The sequence below is a fragment of the Mustela lutreola genome, chromosome 10 (genome assembly GCF_030435805.1).
Source record: "Mustela lutreola isolate mMusLut2 chromosome 10, mMusLut2.pri, whole genome shotgun sequence".
NCBI lineage: Eukaryota > Metazoa > Chordata > Mammalia > Carnivora > Mustelidae > Mustela > Mustela lutreola.
In genome coordinates, this window is record NC_081299.1 from 22697785 (window position 1) to 22718345 (window position 20561).

Below are 20561 nucleotides of genomic sequence, written 5' to 3' on the forward strand. Positions count from 1 at the left end.
TTCTGCAGATGGTCAGGAAGCAGACACACCCAGCCGCTGTGGGCTAGAGGCGGCCTGGCAGGCGGACTGAGGCCCCACCACCTCAGGTGTCCATAAAAACACACTGATAGGGGCGCCGGGGTGGCTCAGTGGGTTAAAGCCTCTGCCTTTGGCTCTGGTTATGATCTCAGGGTCCTGGGATGGAGCCTGCATCTGGCTCTCTGCTGAGCAGGGAGCCTACTTCCCTTCCTCTCTCTCTGCCTGCCTCTCTGCCTACTTGTGATCTCTGTCTGTCAAATAAATAAATAAAATCTATAAACACACACACACACACACTGACATGCAATCATATTCCATCCAGCAAATATTGACTAAGCACCTACTATGCGCCGAGCTCCATTCTGGGCACCGGCAGCCGCAAAGGACCGAACACAGACCTCTCTTGTGGAGCTCATATCCGAAGTCCCCCCATACCTGGCAAATGGTAGCCAACGTTTATGGAGCATTTGCTGGGTGACAAGTGCAGTCTGGAGCACTTTGCAGGACCCATCTCTGAGCTAAGTATTACGTCCCCATTTTAGAGAAGAGAAAATCGAGGCTTTGAGAGATTAAGTCGCTTACTATACTGTTCTACCCATTCTCGCTGCCAGCTCAAGCTGCTAGCTCAGTAGTCGCCAGCCCCGCCCAACCAGATCCTCCACAGCCGAGCTATTACCACTGGTGGGTCTGGCTGAGCCTTCCGTGTCCGTGACAATAGCCTTGGGGCTGAAATTCAGGCATAAATCCCTGCTCGGCTGTTTACCAGTTGTGGGAATGGTTGCTGGCAATTTCTGAAATTAGTAAATGACTGCTGGGGTCTGCCCCCCAAGGGGGACCAGGTTCTGAGCTGGGCATGGAGGCCAGGTGGGTAAGTAAGACCTACCTACCAGGGTGGGTAGGACCAGATCCTTGTCTTCATGGAGCTCACAGTCTGGGGAGAAGGGGGGATGTCACTGAGCAGGACCCACCAGGCATCCTCCCCACACTCACCCTTCATGTGCTCACCTCGAGGAAGCTTCCCAGAGATCAGGAAGTGGGGACGGATCACCCCCCACTGCACAGATGGAGAACCCAAGGCCCAGCAAGCTAAGGAGCCTGACCAGAGGTTACCAGCGAATAAGTATGAAGCCCGCACTCCTGACCGTTGATTCCCATCTAGTCCGGACACCCACGGAAACACGGAGAAGCCACCAGAGACTCCTGGAAGAGTCCCCTCTGGACTCAGGGGTGCCCCAGGAGTTCCTTGCTTTCCAGCTGGGGAAATGGAGCCCAGAGATGGAAAACTCTCTTTCAAATCTTTTGATTTGTGATCAAAAAGCTGGTGAGTGGCAGATTTGGGACTTCGACCTAGTCCTTACCTCGAGCCTCACATTTTCCCACCACAACAGTCTGTCCAGCTTGTCGCAGGGACACTGGACCGGGAAGCAAGGAGCCTGGGCTCCGGCCAGAACAGAAGGTCATGAACTGATGTGAGCTTTGCCACTTCCCGAGTGCACTCCCCACCCTTGTGCCCGGTGCTCGCCTGGGAATGTGCTTCCCTCCTACAGGCCAAGTGCTTGAATGCTTGACTCTGGGGTTACATACCCAGATTCAATTTCTATAGCTCCCTACTGCACAGCCTCAGGCAAGTCATTCAGCCTCAATGACTCCAGAGTCCTCACTGCAACATGGGACCAACAGTCCTGCGTCAGAATGAAATGAGATGTGCAGTCAGTGCCTGGCCAAAAAAGCCCTCAGTGTATGTGTGTTGTTGTTATAAGTCCACACCTACCCTCCATCCTTCAAAACACAGCTCAGGCACACCGTCTGGCAGGACTGCTGACTACCCAACTCTAGGGAGAGCCATTTATGTCATGATACAAGTGTGAGCTGTGTGGTACACAGCCTGTGCAACAGGACATGTGACCCTGGATTCTGGGAAGCTTTTCCTGACTGCCCCAGCTCGGTCAGGAGCAAGTCTTTCCTCTGTCGAATCCCCTCTGCTCACCAGACATGAGCTCCATGAAGACAGGGACCTTGACCTACCCACCCTAGTGTCCCCAGGCCCAGCTCAGAACCTAGTCCCCCCAGGGACAGACACCAGCAGCCTTTTACTAACTTCAGGAATTGCTAGCAGCCATTCCCCCATCTAGTAAATGGTTGAGCAGGGATTTATGCCCGAATTTCAGCCCCAAGGCTCTTCATTGCAGTCCAAGGAGGTCAAGTGGCTGGAGTAGTTACACCTACTCTATGTTGACACTTGAAAAGCCAGACATCTGAAGATGTCAGTTAGCCAGGCCCAGGGTCCAAATGTACAATCCCCACCTCCTGTCATCAAGCAGATGGCCCGGCGAGACCCTTGTCCCCTCCTCCTTTTCCGGTCAGGACAGGCCGAGACCTCTAGGAGACACAGTGAAGGTTTCTGCCTCAAACATCACTGAATTCTTGGGATTGCTCAAGGTGTGAAGGTTTATTTTTCAGGCCATATAGAAATGTTCTGCTATCCCCCCAAACAGCACGTGAGACGCTCCTGCTAGCCAACCAGGAGAGGAAACTGTCCCAAACATGGGGCACAAATGGGGGTGATGAGCTACAGCCCTTGAGCAGCAGGGACGGGGAGCTCCAGGAGCAGGAGAGCCTCAGCCTTCTGTCCCCATCCCCAAAGAGTTGTGCAGGGCTCAGGGCTGGGCACCTGCTTCCCTCAGGCATTTTGCTTTTGTCCGATGCTGGCTCCTTATGATGCTGCGGGAGCCAAGTGCCCCTAGAAGGGGGCGTCAGGCTCAGGTGGCCTTTGGAGGCAGCTGGAGGGTCTGTGCTGGGCCCTGAACTGTGCTCGAGGATGCAGGAAAGTTGGATGCTTTCCTGTGGGGGACGGCGAGGGAAGAAGATGTCAACTAGATCAGAAGAGGGACAGCCAAGCACGCAGCTGATTGTCCATCTGATGTGTGCTGGGTCCTGTTCTAAGGGCTTGTTTAACTCATTAAAGCTTCACAATTACCCCACTAATGGGAGATGAATATTATCACTCTCCCCATCTTACAGACGAGGAGACTGAGGAATTTGATCATCACCCAGTAAATGGCAGGGCCAGGTTTCAGGCTGAGAGGGCCTGGCCTTCTTCCAGCCATGTGCAGGGAGAGGGAACAGTAGTTACAAAGGCTCAGAGGCAAGAGTGAGAGGATGGCGGACTCAGGACCCAGAAGCAGTTCAGTCTGGCCTGGAGGGACATGGCGGTGGGGGGCGAGGGGGAGCTGGGGGCTGGCTCCGGAGGTCAGGCGCCAAGTGAGGAGGTGTGGACCCCCATCGTCACTGCCCTGGGTGGGAGGACAGGCACAGAGGTCTGCCCACCGCATGCTGGATTGGTGACTCTTCTGTGTGTCTGCCCCGCCCCCAGGGGCTGTGTCATGTTCATCTCTGGGCTCCCAGACCCATGCTCAGGAGGGGCACAAAACACATACTCAACTAAACTGACCCAAGGGCACCTGCTTTCTCCCTCTCATGCTCAGCCCTGGGCCCGCACCCCGGGGCCAAGAAGCAAGAGCTTGTCCTCTTTCCTGACTCACAGTGGGGCTTCTTCCCCACCCCTGGAACCTTTGAAGGTAGACAGGGCAAGCCTGTAACTCGTTCTGGCCAAGGAGATGTGAGAGGTGGTGTCGGCCACTTGGAGGGAACTTTAAGAGCCAGTGGGCTGAGATGGTCACAGAACCCCATGTCAGCCCAGAGCGAAGCTGCTAAGCCCCAGCGACCTACCGTGAGTGTGCCAGCGCTGAGAGAGGGACCTCCTCTCATGTTGGGGATGCTGTGGCTGGAGCCCAGCCCAGGCCTCCTAACTAATGTCACCGCTGGGATCTTTTCACCCAAGAAGGGGCAGATGACTGTAAAGAGAGGGGGAAGGCTGGCTCTCCCCAGACCCCAGACACCCCTCCCCCACCCACAGATGCTGATCCCTGTGGATGGACCCCTCAGCCTCTCCCCACTCATAGGGGTGGCAGGATCAGCATCCAGGAGGCCAGCTCCCTCAGCTCTAACTCACCCAGACCTGGGCCAGACAGGCATGTTCCATTCCGATGTGCGGATCACCCGAGAGCTTCTGGGTTCCTTACTCCTCTCTGTTTCCTCATCCAGACTTCTCATGTGTCATCTCACATGGCTTCCACGGGACCCCATGACAGAGAACCCAGATGTCCCCAGTGAGGTACTGATGTTGTCTTAACAATAACAAGGGTCTGAAGGATCTCACCAGATGCCGGGATACATGAAACCAGATTCTTGATAAAATTTAAAAAAGCATCAAGAAATATTTCTATCCAGAAATCAATGAAAATTCATGAAAAAATATTACTTGATAAGTAATAAGAAAGGACAAGTCCATAGAACTGAGTAATGGCAGAGGAGAAAAGTCTCAACTCTTCCCCCCAATTACAAGATCTAAGACATCAAGTTGACAAAACAATAATATTGAAATACTGGAAAATGAGCAACTTCCCAATAAAAGACAGAAAGCCAGCTAACATGATAATGAGTGGTACACAGAAATATCAGAACCTGTGGCCAGGCCTGAGCATTTTCTAGCCCCATGTAAGTGATTCCCAAAGTCTCCCCCCATGTCCCCAGCGTGAATCCGGTCCCTGCCTGGACTCATGGTCTGACATCCCAGCCTCTGCTCAGGGGCCTGGAGCTCCATGTGCCCAACACTGTCCTTTCAACCTGTTTCCCAGATCCAACCAGTCTTTTTAGCCCCAAGCATAGTTCACCACCCCTGGGGAGCCCCCCAGACCACCCAGGTCCCCACCATCACCCACCATTCTGAGCTCAGTCCATCCATCTGGGTTACCAGTCCATCCAGATCATTGTCCTATTTTATAACCCCATGGGGACAGCACATGGTCACAGGTTCCTGCCTGGGCCTTGGAGTCAAAGACCTGAGCTCATAACCCCTCTTGTGTGTGACCTGGGCCAAGATGCTTTGCCAGTCTGAGCCTCAGTTTCCTCACCTGTAAAATGGGAAGATAATAATACCACGCTCATAGGATTGTCATGAGGGCTAAATGACTTCTTGATTGTAAACTATTTGTAGTATGCTTGGCATAGAATAGTCATTCGGGAACGTCTGCAGTCTTTATCGTGCTCCCCAGCTTACAAAGGAAAAAACTGATGCTCAAAGAGGGGACACGTCCTCACAGCCAGTGACTCGGCCAACCCAGGATTCAGATTCGGTGTCATGACTTCCTCTCTAGCACCAATGTGTGGGAGACAGAGGGAGATGTTTTATCCCTCAGCTTCCTCAGCATGGAACCCCTCCTCCCAGCTTCCGGCCCGGCCCTACTGGCCACCCAGGAGAAGGGGGTCAGTAAGCACCCTGATGACTGACCACATGCCCTATACAGTATGAAGCATTGACTATCACTCTATTCCCACTTCACAGAGGGGCAAACTGAGGCTCAGAGGGGCTAAGGCACACATCCAGGATCACCCAGATGATGGGGGGGTTGAATGTTAGGTGCTCTCACTGTGCATAGCATGGGGCACATGCATGTCCCCATCACCGAAGGTCCCCGTAGAAGCAGGAGAATCCTCAGCTGGAACACCAGCTCCTCCATCCAGCCTGATTCACCCTCTCTCCCCTGTTCCATCCCCATCCCCCTACAGACCAGATCCAGTCCACTCCAACCTCAACAAAACCTCACACTGTTCCTGGAGTCCAGCACTCTGTTCCTTCTGGGGGAATTCCCTTTCTGCCCATCTCTGAGCTCTGCGAGGGGCGGAACCTGCAACCAGGTGTGCCCAGGGCGTTACTGGGACTGCCTGGGTGAGGCTCAATGTGCATTTGTGAACAGATGAATGAGAGAGGGACCAAGTGATCAAGTACAGAGACCACACAGGGACTTCCTATGAAGAAATTTGGCCCCCAACCACTGTCCTCATAATGCCAGTATCAGCCCTCAGGGGTGGGCCCAGATTAGAATTAAGGTATTTTCTATCCATTCTTCATTATAAATAAAGCCCACTTCCCCAGAAACTGAGGCCATTCTCTCTGATACTTCCTCTCTGCTGGGGTTTTATTAATGAAGATTTAACATCCAGATTGAAGGAGGTGAAGGTCCTGACAGAGGAACCTCAGATGGACCCAGGCTCTTGGGGCCATGTACCCAGGATGGGACTCTAGGGTAACAGGAAGCACACCCCCATACTTCACCCCGTCTTCCCCCAGCCCAGAGTAGGGCCCCGGACAGTTCCCATTACCTCATCTCCTCACAGCCTGCAGGAAGTAACAGCTGTGGTCCTGGATCTTCAGAACCGGTCTGATTGACGTGACAGAAATTCAGCTTGTCCTGGCTGATACCAGGAAGGGGAACAACGAGGTGCAGCAGGGCCCACACGGGCTGCTAGGCTCCGCCTCTTACCTTTGCTTTGGTCCCTTCCACAGGCTGAAGACCCAGGGCCCAACAGTTGCTGGAAGTCCCATCTGCAGTCCCAGAAAGAGACTGACTTTTTCACTGCAGTTTCCGTGACTGAGGCCAAGAGCACCGGGCCCACATTGGCCCAGTTCTGGTCAGGAGGCCACCCTTGGGGTCCTGGCCAGAGGTGGCAGCAGGGTCCAATCAGACCATGGAGGGACCCCCTCTATCATCATCTGGAAAGGGATGGGGCAGACGTCAGGAAGAGGGAGGACAACTGGGCCGACGGTCATCCCCATTTTACAGATAAGGAAACTGAGGCTGTCAGAGCAGAAGGAACTCGCCCGACCGGGCACTCTGCCTGCATCAGTAGCAGAGCTGGAACCCAAGCCCCATCCATCATGCTCCCGAGTGCATGCTGGAAGCCCTGGGCAGAGCCCCCATCCCAGGGCCCTGAGGAAGGGGGGTGCTCTGCCCTCGGGGGGATCAGGGTGTGAGCTCCAGGCTGCAGAGGCTGCGGCAAACCAGCACCAGTCCTCCGAATCATCCGTGCCTCACAGCCCAGGTCGGTGCTGGCAAATTACTCACAGTAATTTGGGGCTATTTGCCAAGGGAATTCAAGAGGCAGTAAACAGTTACCAGACTAATTAGACATGACTGGTGGACGTGCCAAGCTTCTCAACACCGACCAGCCCCCTCCACAGCCCCCTCCCCACCACACGGCCAGTGAGGACACCAGGGCACATGGCCTCCTTCAGCAGGTCAGAGCTGGAGAATCAGAAGAGACTCAGGGAGAAGGATCTACCCAAAACCCTCAGGGTACAAACAGGGAAATGAGTCTCGGGGAGAGGAGGAAACTGCTCCAGGACACACAGTCTCATGCTGAGAGCCCCAGTCGGGTCAGGTCAGACTGGTTCCTGGCACAGCCGGTTAAGTGCAGGTCAAGGTCATTGGTAGGGGGGTTCACAGCTCAAAAGGCAAGGAGGAACTAGCCGATGGCCAACCGTGAAACCTGGGGCAGACATTCATGGTTCATTCACTGACCATTTCTTGAGTGCTTACTACGTTACAGGACCCTATTCTAGGCTCTGGGGACAGGACAGCGGATAAGACAGGCCGTGAGTAAGTTCCCTGCAGAAATACTGAGCCCAGAGGCAAACACCAGTCCTGCTTCATGTTTATAATCCACACTAGGAATCCAAAAACCTGCAGGCAAGCCCCAGGGATGGGAACAGAGCCAGTCCTACCTAAAGCAATAGCCAGAACAGGAAGAAGGGAAATTCTCCAGAGGAGGATCAGAGCCCTGGACAGCCAGCTGCCCAACACACCTGTGCAGCCTCAACTTTGTCTCTTGGCAGCAGAGGGTTGTGCTGCAGGAGCAGCACAGGACTAGAGCTGGGTTCAAGAATGTTCTCTCTGGCCAACATGGAGGGCGGAATACTTGGCGGGGGGTGAGGAGTGGGCAGGGTGTACTCAGGTGGGATGGGGAGTTAGGAGACTGCAGTAATGTGCCAGGTGAGCCCTGACAGGGACCTAGGACAGGGACAGGAAGGAGGCAGGGTTCAGGAAGAAAGGCACCCATGAGCACCCTCTCCTGCTTCCCCATGACCCCGGAAAGCGATCAGAATTCCAGAGGAGACTCCCTATTGTGTGGTTCAGGACCTGCCTCTCAGGCCTTCCCAGATGAAGCAGGTAGATAAACAGCCACATGGGAAAGGCAAACCCAGAGCAGGGGGCCCAGTGGCCCCCTCCATCCGCAGCTCCAGCCTCAGGGACAGGCTCGCAGGGAGCCCCGATCCACAGAAGGAGCAGAATGATTTCCCGTAATGAGGCCGAGGCAGCCCGCAGCCCTAGCAGGGGAGGCAGGAGGATTTGCAGGCAGGCCACCGTGTGGGACAGGCCCTCAGCATCTCATGGCCTGGTTTCAAACCCCAGCCCTGCCGCTCACTTGCTGTGTAACCCTAGGCAAGTCATTGATCTCTCTGAGCCTCAGGGTTCCCATCTGTGGGGAGGTTAGAGTCCATGGTGTGTAAACTCTGGCTGTCATGACCCTTCAGGCTGCAGACAACAAGCAGGAAGATCGAAGTCAAGAATACAGATATGGCCTGTTCCCCATCCACCAGCCCTGACAGCATGAGGGGCATTTCTGGCATGCCATTTGTTATTGCACTGTCCAAAGAGTCCCCTGTCTGAAGCCACATCATTCCCTCTTCCTGTCACACCCCGGTGCCCTTTTCCCTCTGTCCCAATAACCCCCAACCCATGCCTCAAAGTTCTGCTTAGAATAAGCAATTGGCCAGGGGTTCTGGAGGACCAGGTTCTAGGCCAGCCTCTGTCACTTTCTCATTGTGTGACCCGAGGCCAGCTGCCTAGGCTTCCCCATCTGTGCTGTGGGAGTTCATTGTGGACATCTGCAAAGACTTTTCCAGCATTTGTGTTCCAAAAATGGGCTTCAGTCGGCTGCCTTCTGCTGTGTGACTTTGAGGGAGTTACTTGAAGTCTCTGAGCTGGGATGAGCTGCTCACCCAACAGCTTGCTCTTGTGAGCAAGGGTGCCTTCCCTCGTCCACCTTGATGGGCATTCAGTGCCCAAGTTTAGACAGAGACCTCATTTACATGCCAGGGCCTCTCAAGGTGACAAGGGGACTCCCCCCAGGTTGTCCTACGTGACAAGAGACAAGAGCACGTCTGTGCTCTGGAGTTGGTAAGTCCAGAAAAAGCCACCAGAGCCCTGCCAGGGGACCAAAGCCCTAGGACTACACCAGCACTCCCACCCCAAGGAGGATGAGAGGGAACGCATCTTCCTGTACCGTCCAGACCTTCCGACCCAGATACTAGCCCCAAGGGCAGAGAGGTGGAGCCAGGAGAGGGGGTGGGTCCAGAAGCCAGGCCCTGAGCACCCACCGCACAGATGGGGCAACTCAAGCATATTGGCCTCAGGTCACACAATGAGAAAGTGACAGAGGCTGGCCTAGAACCTGATCCTCCTGACCTGGTGCCTGTTGCTTAGCCTAAGCAGAACCTTAAGAAATGGGGGGTGGGGGATAAGCAGTTAGTTGATTCTGATTTCAGATGCACTTGAATCATTTGCCACTTAGTTGCCACATAGCAATGAAAAAATTAAATGTATTACCCTGACATTCATAGTCTAAGTCTGTGAAATGCCAAAAATTATTTTACCAAAAAAAAAAAAAAAGTAGATTTCTTCAGACTCGATGTGCTTATGAAAACCAAAAAGAAAATGATCAATTCCATGATTTTGGCTCATGTTCAAAATATGCATTAAAATGTGCACTTCTCTTTACAAGCAGGTGTCTTACAGTAAATTGTTGAGCTCGCTGCTCAGAATCACACCCAAGGCCTGATGGCCCGAGTCATCCCTGCAGCCCAAGAGAATGGGAGGCGGGAGGCTTAGGGATCGTTACTTAAAATATAAAAAATAAGGCTAAAATGTATTCTGTTCTTCTTATCTCTATTATGAAAGCAAGGCCCAGCACCTCCCCCCCAACCAGGCCTCCCACCAGCTGGTGGGAAGGTAAAGGGGTACCATATTCTGGAAAGCAATTGGGAAATGCTGACCAGAATTGAAAGGGTTATAAGCTCGGACCCAGCAAAACCACATGCGGGAATCTGACCTACGGAAATACTCAGGAGTAGCAGAAAGCATACACGTGCGGGGGCATTCCTAGCAGCCCTGTGCCCAGAGAAACCAGGAACCCCCAAATGTCCATCAGCTCATAAGTCCTGGTCACCCACACAACAGAATGAGACGTGTTGTTACATTTAAATGAGGTACATTTAATGACATCTAAAATGCTGTCAGAGAGACATGTCCAAGACAAATTAGAAGGGAAAAAAGAATGTTGAGAAACGGTGTGCGGAGTTATGATCGCACTCTCATAAACAGGAAAGACTCCAGTCTGCAAATCAAACTGCGTCCTCCATCGGTCCTGGAGGGGGGAGCAGAGCTGGGGGGGGGGGGGGGCGGGGACTTCACTCTGCAGCGAGTGAAAGGGAAGTTGGAAACTTCTGCCAGCTACTTAGAAAAACAACAACAATAACTATACTCGTTTTAAAATTAAATTAAAGCAGTGTAGACTGGCAATTAAAAAAAGAAAAGTGTTTTGTTTTTCTTTTTACTGTGTATTCTCAACACCCAAAGGTGTATTTTTAACGTTTGGTTGCATTTCTTCCCATGTTTTTTAATCAGTTTTTCAGGCACAGTTATTATTGATCTGTATGAATAATTTAACATCCTAGGGTTTTCTAGAAACTTAATATTATAGCATGAAGCATTTCCCATCTAGTGCGAACATAAACAATGTTTACCTTGCCTTCAGAATATTCTGGGGGCGCCTGGGTGGCTCAGTCGGTTAAGCGTCAAACTCTTGGCTTTGGCTCAGGCCATGATTGCAGGGTCGTGAGATTGAGCCCCACATCAGGCTCTGTGCTCAGCACGGGGTCTGCCTGTCCCTCTCCCTCTGTTCCCCTCCCCTCAAAAAGATAAATAAAATAGTTTAAAAAAAAAGAAAAAGAAAAAGAACATTCCAGATGGTTCACAGTTTAGTTAACCAAACCCATCTTGTCAAGTTGTTGGGGTTTCTTTTGGGTTTTTTTGTTTGTTTGTTTGTTTGTTTGTTTGTTTTTCTATTGTAAGTAGGCATGTGGTAAGTGTTTTTACTTCTGAAGATTTGGGGAAGAAGCATATAGGAGTCCCAATGTCCCACTAAAAAATACAAAATATAAATATACTCAGCCTATTGAATGGGCTGAACCTGATGAAGACACAAACAAAAATGATATCGTTCTCCCCCAAGTGTGCCTGCAAATGTGCTCTGCCTCAGGCCCACCTCCCCCCCAAGCCATCCCAGGTAGATCCCGTAGCTCTGCCCACAGGCCAGCACTGACAGGTCCTGTTTGGTCTAGACACACACCTGCTCCTGCCCTCACTCAGACACAGGACCCAAGTTCAGGAACCCCAGCTGGGAAGAGGGCAGGAAGGTGAGGCACAGGATCTGCTCATTCTCTCTTCTTCCTCCTGCCCTCCCCAGCTTCCTGCCCCTCATGGGTCATGTAGCCCAGAACTTCGAAGAAGAGGACTAGCTCAGGGCAGTCGCACAGGTGGACAAGGTCCAGCTCCCTGCATGTCTCCACAGCCCTGGGGAGGGCAGGCGAGCCTTCCACAGATACAAAGATGGAGAGTAGGCCCCAGATTGGATGCAACCCCAGTAGAAAGTGGGAGTCATCCCAGAACTGAGGTCGGAGTCCCACCACCCTGCAGGACAGGGCTCCAGACCTGTTGCAACCAGTCATGGAAATAGAAAATGCTTATCTCTTGCACTTCTGAATTTGGGGACTGCTGTCTGGGGAGCTCTTCCAGCCTGATATCCTACCCTGTGGATTTTGGATTTGCCAAGCCTCCACATCACATGAGCCAATTCCTAAAAAAACAGAGATCACCAGACAGACAGATTTTAGAATGGACTAAGGAAAATGGAAGTTTAGAAAGAGGTGAAGAGGGTGTCAGTGAGCTAGAAGAATGCAGCATGAGCACACAAGACCTAAAAGGAGAGGCAAGGAGACTGTGGCAGTGAACAAGTGCTTGAAAACAATGATCCAGAACTGCCAGAAGACAGCAACTTCATCCCAAACACATGACATGAGATCCATTTTAAAGTAGCTGCACCAAAATACAGACGGTAAAACTGCCAAATACCAAAAGAATGAAAGAGAAAGGGAATATTTTAAAATAACCGGAAAAAGAAGAAGAGACAGGTGCCTACAAAGCAAGGGTGGCTAACTTCTCAGCGGCCATGGCAGAGGCAGGAAAAGACAGCTATGACTTTCCATGTGCCGAGAAAAACCCAGGGTCACTGTAGAAAGGGCAGCAAATCTATCTTTCACAAAGGGCAAAACAAAGACATTTTCAGACAAACCAAAACAAAGAGAACCCCCAGCAGGAGATAAATTCTAAAGTACACCATTTTCAGGCAAAATTTTACTCTATGCCAAAGGATGTGGTTTAGGCAGAAGGAAAATGAGTCATCACGTAAGGACTAAGGAACATAATGGAATGATAATGTGTTGATTATCATCGGGAAGCCTAAACTAATATCAAATGTACGAGCCAATAATCATAATGATAAATTTCAACAATAATAAATAACAACATCTGGTTTTAGAGATTAGAAAGTAACAAGAGAATAAAAATACCACAAAAGAAGGGATGCCTGGATGGCTCAGAAGGTTAAAACCTCTGCCTTCAGCTCAGGTCAGGATCTCAGGGTCTTGGGATTGACCCTTCATTGGTCTCAGCAGGGAACCTGCTTCCCCTCCCCCACCTGCCTGCCTCTCTGCTCACTTATGATCTCTGTCTGTCAAATAAATAAATAAAATCTTTAAAAAAAAAATACCACAAAAGAACCCCAGGTAAGGGGTGATCAGAGCATTCTGGGCTTCTTAAATTATTTAGGAGCAGTATAAAAATACTGATTAACTTTACAACTCTTTTGACAAAGTAGGCATCTTCAAGCATCTAGAAAAGTTCTAGAAGAAGAGATCCAATAGACCGAAGGCTGGACTTACACCAGGAGATAAACCAAGCTCGGTAAATTTCAAAGGATTGGTCCTCAGTCTTGGCAAAGCCATTAGAGAGTACTAACAAGGGACTCCTGGGTGGCTCAGTCAGTTAAGCGTCTGGCTTTGGATCAGGTCATGATTTCAGGGCCATGAGATCAAGCCCCATGCCAGGCTCTGCACTCATCCGGGAGTCCGCTTGGAATTCTCTCTCTCCCTCTGCCCCTTGCCCAACAACTTGAGCCCCTCTTAAAAAAAGTAGTGACAAAAGAGATAACTAGAAAAAGATGCCCCATGTTTAGACATTAAAACCTATTTCTAAACAACTCAAAACTAAAGTAGGAATAATCGTGAAAATTCTGAAATATACAAGGAAACAACAGTGACACTACAATATACTAAAACTTGTTGGGAGCCATGAAAGTGACATTTGGAGGATCATAATGTTAAATGCTTACATTCGAAAAGAATTCCAACCTGAGATAAGTATTCAAACTAAGAAATTAAGAAAAAAGCAACACAATAAACCTGAAGAAACATGGGAAAAGGGAAAGGGGTGTACAAAAGTTATTAACAAAAAGAAGAGCAAGAGAAATGACAGCAAACGCTTGTTGAGCACCTATTTTATGCCAAGCACAATTCTAGCATGAATTAGCTCAAGTAAGCCTCCCAAGAAGCATACACGATGCATACTGTTTTTGTCCCCCATTTTACAGATGGGGACACTGGGGCGCAGAGTGGGTAAGGCAAACATAACAATAGAAAGGATCGGCAATGCCACAAGTCAGTTCTTTGAAAAGACTAAAGATAGATTCTCTCCTAGCAAGGCTGAAATGAGAAAAGGAAATAACAAACAGAGAGAAGACACAAATAAACAGAATTAACCATGGAAAAGAGACCAGAGCATAGGAACCACCGGGATTAAACAGAACAATAAGTAGGAGAATATTGGGACACCTTTATGACAATAAATTTGAAAACAGATGACACAGATGCATTCCTATAAAAATGCAATTTACAAAAACTGATTCAAAAAGGCATTTGAAAAACTGCATAATTGTATAACATTATAACAGAATTAAGGAAGCTGGATTAGAAGTAGAAATCTCCCACAGTGACATTTGGCCCAGATGGTTTTGTCACATGCTTTCTCAAACATTCCAGATAGAGATAAACCTAATCTTTCAAAAACGTTTCCAGTTTACTGGACAAGAACAATATGGGAATGAAAATTTACAGACCAAATTCCCTGAAAAACAAAAATGCCAAAAAAAAAAAAAAATGAAATCAAAAAAGAAAAAAAAAGAACACATGCAAACTTCTGAAATATAATATTAGCATATGAAATCCATCAATGTATAAAAAAATAAACACATTGTGACTAAGTTGGAGTTATATTTCAGGAATGCAAGGTTGGTTCAATATCAGAAAATTAATTAATGTGAATCATCACATTGAAAGTTTAAAAGAGAAAAACCATATAAATATCATAGTAGATGTAAATAAAATTCAGTATCCTTCCAAGGGTAAATCCCTAGGTAACTGAGAATAAAGTGGGCTTTTTTAGCAGGATAAAGAACATTTCTGAAAAGTCTAGCACAGACGTCATATATTATGGCTCTGCAGAAACAGCTTTCCCTTTGAAATCAAAATAAGACAAGGGTACCTGCCATCACCACTGCTAGGAAGATTAGAAAGAAGAGGAAAGAAAGGCAAGAGAAAGAAATAAAACTGTCATTATTTGCCAATGATGCAACTGTCTATGTGAACAAGATGAAAGAATGTACAGATAAAAAAATAGAATTAATAAGGAAGTTCATGCATATATCAAATCATCACATTGTACATTTTAAATATCTTGCTGTTGTGTTTGTCAATTATGCCTCAATAAAAAATAAATAAGTTTAACAAGTTTGTTGGATATGGAATCAATAAATAATGCTAATTACACTTCCATGCATCAGTAAAAAAAAGAAAGATACCATGTACGACAGGAAAAAAGAAGAAGAAGAAGTATAAAACACCTAGCAATTAATCTTATGAAAGTCACTGAAAACCTTTCTGGAGAAAATTACTGTACTCAATTTGTCTAATACAGATCTTGACACATTATAGCTCATGGTGTGTCTGCCTTCCCCTTTCTCTTCCCCTGCAGCTCCAGTATTTACTATCTTCACCCTGGGAGGGGAAAAAAGACGAGCAAATTTGCCAGGAGAATTTCTATGTATTGATTCTCATTGAGCTGTTGCTTTAAGAACAAAGCTTACTATTTGCATAACTCCTCTCAGTTCTCCAAACGCTTCCAACTCTGCTGTCTTTCTCACCACAGCCAACAGGTGGGCAAGAATATTGCCATCTGCATTTCAGGAAACTGATTCTCAGAAAGATGAAGTTATTTGCCAAGGGACAGCCAAGTGCAGGCACGATCAGGGCCCACGTCTGTCTCATTCCAAAATGAGTGTGCTTCCACCACATCCTATACCTCTTGAAAAAGGACTCACGTGTTGATTAGTTCCTCCCATATTTATTAACAGTATGCTGTAAGCTGGTGTGCATAATGGCAATAATGAACAAGATGGACATCAACTTGCTTTCACAGGGCTCAGAGTCCATAAGGAGACAGATAATGCCATGCTGTGGAGGCTCAGAGCAGGAGAGGAGGCAGGCAGGCTTCCTAGAGGAAGGCGAATTTACTTCCAGGCCAAGGGAATAGCATATAAAAAGGCCTGGAGGAGAGAGAATGGCCTATGCATGGAACTTCAAGAAGTCTGGTATGGCTGGAACCTAATTTGTGGTCCTTGAGCCATGACAGACAAGGGCCAATCCATGCAAAGCCCAGTGCAGCAGGCTAAGGAGTTTGGGCTTAATCCTAAGGAAAATGGGGAGCCATTGAGGTGTTTTAAGGAAGACCAGTCACGGTCAACTTGGGTTTTAGAAGACAAATGGACAGAGGCTAAGAAGAGATCCTAACATCAGCAAGCTGGGTTAGAGCAGACACTCATACCCAGCTGCCCTGCTTTCTGCCCTAGAGCCCTCATAACCTCATGATCCCCCCCCCCCCCAATATCATTCAGGGCTCTGGACCACAAGAAACAGACCCCAGTCCAGACCTTGAGGTCTTTTAGAAGAGAGTTGTTTGGCCCCAGGGACCAAGAAGATGCTCAGGATCTCTTAGGGCCATAAAAAGAACAGCCAGGAACAGGATCTCAGCATGCTCTCTCTGCCAACTTTCAACTCTGTCTCTGCTTCTTTCTGCAGAATGGCCTCAGTTTCTCCCACTGCACCTGGGCATGCCCCATAAGTCCAGGAAAGGGACCCCAAGCATCCACTCTGAGTTCCACCCTCAGAGGGCAATAGCGGGGTCTCTCACACTGACTCCAACAGGAAATTCCAGGGAAGGCCTTGATTGGCGGGAGCTGGGCTGCTGGGGGGGGGGGGGGGGGCGGGTGTGTGTGTTCAGGGATGAAGCGCTCTGATTGGTTGGCGGGGATCACATGTCTATCCCTGCGCTGGCAACAGGGAAGTAGCAGGGCACAAGAACGTAATGGACCAAGATCAAAAGTGCAGAGGCTACACCATTACCAGATGGGCGGGGCGGGGCGGGGCGGAGGGGTGGCGCTGGTGATGGGATGGAAAACAAACCAACCACAAATAAAGAACCATCAAGCAAACATATAAATACACAGATGTTCTGAGTATATACAAACACTCGTCCTTGAAGACCTACAAAGCGCGCCCCTCTAACAGGACCTCTTTTGACTGCTCCCAGCCCCCTCCCTGACTCAGGCTCTGTGAGAAGTACCCTGGTGCCCCCTTAGCACTCTGAGCTCACCCCTGTCACAGCCCCGGTCAGAAGGCAGAATGGGACCCACAGTTCTGTTCCGACAGTGTTACCCAGAAATCTACTCAGACTGCGGGACTTCCTGCAGCTGACAGTGTCCCCAGGAGCCATGGAGAACACAGCCACAGTGAGCGGATCCCCTGCCGTCACACCCCGTGCCGCTGCCGCAGCCAGCCCCCTGGGGACCTCCCCACCCGCGTCTGCCCCAGTCTCCTGTGGCCTCAGAGAAGATGGGGCCTGGAAATCCCCTCAATCCAGCAATCCCACCCCCAGCGATCTATACTAGAGACCTGTTCTCAGGTGCATGGGAGGAAGCATGCACAAGGATATTTACTGCGGCTTTTTTGGGGTGGGGGGGTGGGAGAGAAAAACTTAAATATCTATCAATAGAAAAATGGTTTTTAAAAAAGATGTTGCATCTGTGCCACGAAACATGACACACGGCCTCATTAAAAAGAATGAGGTAGCTCTATATGGACCAACACAGAAAGATGTCTGAGATGTCAAACGTGGAGAGAAAAGCCAAATGCTCAAAAATGCATGTTGTGTACTACCTTGCATGTTTTTTCAAAACACCCATAGCAAAAGCACATGCATATGTAGGCATAGCAATGCATAGAAATAGGTCAGTGAGGATTATACACCGCCCCCCATAACAGTGGTTACTATGGAGAGGGGATTGAAATGTGGAGGTGACTGCAGAACAGTGTCGCCCAGGGAACTTTCTATCTCCATCGTTCAACTGTCTGACAAAGAGAATGCAGGCATATAGCTCGTGCATCATCAAAATTAATATTTGGAGAAGAAGTCAGAGAGTTCTGTGCCTTGCAGCCTTGCCAATAATAGCAGAAAACCCAACACAACGTAAACATCCTCCCAAGAAGGGCCAGTTAAACAAACATGAGTGCCTCTGACACAAAGGACTCTTGGGGGGACAGGGCCACGTTGGGAAACTCCCTCAAATTAAAAAGCAAGCTGCAAAACTTAGAGTATGACCCCATGTTCATAAAAGAAAGACAAGTTTTTATACACTTATGAAATACCTACAGATGCCGGTCCATTCACAGGCAGTACGGGCTGAGGGGGAAGGCACAGAGATATGCAATCAGCCCTTGCTTTGAAACAGTTGAATGGCCTTGGAGGTCGCCCTGTGGCTCTGAGCCCCTTCATGGTCCTTGAAAAGGAAGAATGGTAGATTCTGCCCCGTGGGGCTGATGACTGGATTGAAGGAGCAGTGAATCCGAAGGGCCCTATGGGGCACGACCCAGCAAGTTCACTGTGATCAGGATCTGCAGTGTTTGATCTGGGAAGTGAGCTAGTGAGTTTCAGGCAGAGGGGGCAGGACACTTACAAAACCTTTACACAATTCCACATGGCTGGGACTTTCAGAGCGGGCTTACATCACTTTCATAGTTTGAAAAACTCATAAAAACTAAAAAGAGAAAACAACCCAGCCCAGCAGCCCCTGTGATGTGTCTACCTGACCTGGTACTCCAGCTGGGCACTATCCTGTCATGAAGTTCCTACTGGTCACCGTCAGCTCTCACCTCCAGAAAATTGCTTCCAATTCCTAGACTGTGATTATGGAGAAGTGAAGGTGCAAGAAGCCAGGCCTCAGCTCACAGAGACCTCTCCCTGCTGCGGGCTCAGGACCAGGGGGATGGCCACGATGTGGGTGACAAGTGTTCTGTCACCTGCCCACATCCTGTGATTTAACATAGTTTGGACATTTCTCCAGCTGAGTGGTGGCCGGGATGCCAACCGCCTGAAATCACGCAGATAAAAGCCAGAGCAAAGAGCGCAGAGACTTAGCTCTCTGTCATTCTGCCAGAGACAAGCGGCAGGTAAACCCGCTCAAGTCAATGAGGCGGCAGATCCCAGGCGAAAGGTAAAAAGATGGAGAATTCCAGAAATGGTGCCTTCTTCGAGAGTCACATGGCTCTGCTGCTGTCCCTGCCAAGGAAGAGGCACGGGGGAGGCTGCATCCCTCTGTGCAGAGGGGACCCCGCCACAGGTAGTGGCCTCGGAGCCCCTGCTGTGTGCCGGGCCAGCGAGGTCTCTAGGGACAAGGCCACGACATGGCAGGCGGGCCCCTGTTCCATGAACAATCATCATGATAAGCAACAACTACTACTAAAATAATAGTAGTATCATCCTTCCTTGGTTGCCTATTATCTGCCCAGCTCCAGCCTAAATATTCCATGTGCATTTTTTTTTTCATTGACTCCTCTGAAAACACCCTCTGGTGTTTTTATAGAAAAAAAACTGGGACTCAGACAAGTTAAAACATCACCCACTATGACATGCTTTGTAAAAGGTAGATTAAGGGACACCTGGGTGACCCAGTCGGTTGGGCATCTGACTCTGGTTTCAACTCTTAGTTTTGGCTCCGGTCATGATCTTAGGTCGTGGGATCAAGCCCTCCATCATCAGGCTCCACGCTCAGCAGGGAATCTACTCAAAATGCACTCTCTCCCTCTCCCTCTGCCCCTTCCCCCATGCTCTCTCCAGCCTCTCTAAAATAAATAATTTTTTTTTAAAAAAAGTAGCTTTACAGTTTGAACTCAGACGTCCTCTATCTCCAGAGCCTACACACACCCCCACCTCGTGCACAGGGACAGCCTCTATCAGCAACCCCTCAGAAGGGAGGGCGGGAGGACTTCCCGGGAGAGGGGGCAAAGCTCCCCTGGGACCCGGCCCCCAGCCCTGGGCCCTCTGCCCTCCCTACGCCCCTACAAAGGGACAACTTCACAGCCCTTCACTGTGAGGATGCTCTGGGTCTCCAAGGCAGACTTTGCCAAGTGGGGGCTATTTTGCTGTGGGTTTTCTATAATCTTTCTTCTTTTTAACCACCAGACTCCACATTACGTCAGCATGATCTAAATTCACGGGGCAGCCCAGCTGTGGCCATCTCTTTCCTTCGTCCCCGCCTGCGGGGTGACTGCCACGGGGAGCCCCCCGGAACCCCTGCCAAGGACCGGCAACCCGCCTGAGTCCACAATAGGGCCTGTGCAGCAGCCCAGGGTGCAAACCCTGTACCCAATGTCTTCCCTCGTTGGGGAGGGACGCGGTCCTTCATCTCCAGCACAGGGCGGGCGCACAGTGGGACGTACTATGCATGGTTCACAGCGTGGACCTGGAGTCAGAGGAGATGTCAAGTCCCAGCCTTGCTCTTTGCCAGTCACGCGGCCCGGGCACGTGACAACTGGGGTCTCCCTCCTCCAGCAGGCACAGAAGCACCCACTTCTCCCAGGAGGTTGTTCTATCCGCACATCTGATGGGCATCCCAAACTTAATCCAAAACTGAACTCCTGAGGGCCCCTGTCCCCCGCAGTCTCTGAGCCTGCTGGTCCACAGCTGTTGCATGTCTGAATGGAGACCCCATCCTTCTCATGGTTCTGGCTAAAGCCAGGGGGTCCTCCTGAGCCCCTCCCTGTCTCTCACACCCCCCACCCAACCCACCGACAAGTCCCAGTGACTTTATCTTCAACATTCTGGCACATTGCGGCCACTTCCTGCCACCCCTACCCCACCGGCACAGCACCCCCATCTACGTGGCTGTCCATGGGGTCTCCCTGTTCCACACTCCCTGCCCTCGAAGGCTCTGCTCTACCCCAAGTCAGCAGCTGGGCACCTGGAACATCAGCAAGAGCTCATCACCCATCAGCTCAAGCCCACCAGAGCCCCCACGTGGCCCCGCCCCACCCGGGCACCAGGCAGGCCAGTAACCAAAGGCCAAAAACGCAGAGG